A 2397-nucleotide genomic window follows, 5' to 3' on the forward strand; every position below is an offset into this window, starting at 1 on the left:
AACCATATTAGAGCTAATTTGGTTGAAGCTTCATTCTATAAAGATGTAGAAAGATTAGTATTGACTTGTGTATAACTTTGTTGACACTCTTGGTTTGGCTTAGTTATATAGAAATTAGCTGGTAAAATCTGTGTTCTGCTAAATTGCTTTCCAGAGAGATCTTGTGTTTGTTAATTTCATCTAAAGAATTAGGAGAAATGGAAGAGTGCAGCATGTGATAGAATCTTCCCTTTTTTCTTTTACTGGGGACTTTATAAGCTTATAGAATAGAGGGCCCAATAATTAACTCACATTATCCTAATGTTAAGTGGTGTTGATCTGTTAAGCCTTTTTATCTAGACATTGTTTCTTATCTTTGCTATTTTTTTGATTTGCTATGTTGGAACAAGAGTTGCATATTAATTAGCACTAAAACATTCTGGTAAAGTCTGTGGTCTTTGTTTTGTTTTGCCTTTTTTTCTCCTTTTTGTTTTGTCCTTCCCTTTAGTAGCCCTTGTAACTGAATGAATGTGAAAAACAAGAGTTGGGTAGTTGAGGCAGGATTGCTAAAGCCATACCACTTTTAAGTTCATGTAGAGATAGTCCCTAAAAGTATGGACTAACTCAGTCCACTATGGAAAAACAAGTATTACCAGAAGTCATTCTTATTCTAGTATCAAACATAACAGTCCTTTAAAATCTCCTTTGGAATGTTGGAAAGAGATCAAATGAAACCTTCAGAATTGTTATTTATTGGGGAAGAAGAAACCTCCAATTTCATTCATCCATTGTAGCTCCACTTTCTCATTTTAATGCTCTGTCCACAGTGGCAATGGTAAAGATGTCCTGCACCTACAGAGATGGCTGTGGGAGATGGGACATAACCTTCCATTTATTGTTTGTTGCAATTTGGCCTGTTTTTAGACAGAATTGCTCTGTGAGTGCTTCTAGTGGAGAGCGAAGGAAATCAAAGTGGCAGCAAGAAATCAGCATTTACACGTGACCGTGAATTGGCTAATTTTAACATGCAGTTAGTTAAGAAATGATTACAGCCAGAGGAGTCATGACCTCAACTTTTCATCAGCTCCATTGGATTGTGCCTCAGTTTGGAAATGAAGGAGGTATGCGGGAAGTTTTAATTGTACCTGTGTGATTTATCCCTAGTCAGCTCTTTAATTTCTTCTGGCTGTCTGAGGTTTCCGACATGCAGTAAATTTCCCCAAGTTTTTCATTATCTGCAATTTCTTTATGACTCGTGAATCGGAGTGGAGAGAGAGTGTGGATTTACAGCGGAGATAAACATGTCCATAAAGTCTGTATCTGTGTCAGTAATTGTACTGCTGTCAGTGACTGTCCTGTTTTACAGGCCTCTCTTGGGAAAGGAACAGGCTTCACTACCTGCAGCACTGAAGTGCTTGCTTTGATTTGCACTAACTTGCTGGGAGATTAGGTAGGAATGAATGGTAGGATAGAAATTGATACTAGACTTTGGCCTCTGTTTGTTTGTTTGTTTGTTTGTTTAAGGTCAGGTGACTGTTTGTTGGATAACTGTGTGTTGAAAATAGAGCATGGATTATGTTTATTTTGTAAGTGAAAATGCATCTTATATTGATATGGCCGAAACCGGTTTGGCTCAGTGGATAGAGCGTCGGCCTGCGGACTGAGGGGTCCCAGGTTCGATTCCGGTCAAGGGCATGTACCTGGGTTGCGGGCGCATCCCCAGTGGGAGATGTGCAGGGGGCAGCTGATCGATGTTTCTCTCTCATCGATGTTTCTAGCTCTCTATCTCTCTCCCTTCCTCTCTGTAAAAAATCAATAAAAAAAATATATTGATATGGTAGATGTGAAAAATCCTTTCTAACTTCATTTTAAACAATACCGTTAAGATGGCTTTCCTTTCTATCACTATTGATCATTAAACTTGGGTCTTTTTTCATTTTTCCCTTTTTCTTTCCTTAGAATTAAAACAGAATTTCTCTTTCAAAACATTCATTCCTCCTCAAGAGTGGGGCCAGCTGGAGTTTTGATGATGACTACATCAACTACTTTTTTTTAAATATATTTTATTGATTTTTTACAGAGAGGAAGGGAGAGGGATAGAGAGTCAGAAACATCGTTGAGAGAGAAACATCGACCAGCTGCCTCCTGCACACTCCCTACTGGGGATGTGCCCGCAACCAAGGTACATGCCCTTGACCGGAATCGAACCTGGGACCTTTCAGTCCGCAGGCTGACGCTCTATCCACTGAGCCAAACCGGTTAGGGCTACATCAACTATTAATGGCTCTTTCGTGACTGCTAGAAGTGGTGTGCTCTCAACACACTTTTTTTCACTCATTTTCTTCTTTCTAATCATGCGAAGCAGTGGTCTTCATGGAGTAAGCTTGTGAAGTTACACTGTAATCAATTCTAGTTTGG

This window comes from Myotis lucifugus, unplaced genomic scaffold, assembly GCF_000147115.1.
Source record: "Myotis lucifugus unplaced genomic scaffold, Myoluc2.0 scaffold_207, whole genome shotgun sequence".
Taxonomy (NCBI): Eukaryota; Metazoa; Chordata; class Mammalia; order Chiroptera; family Vespertilionidae; genus Myotis; species Myotis lucifugus.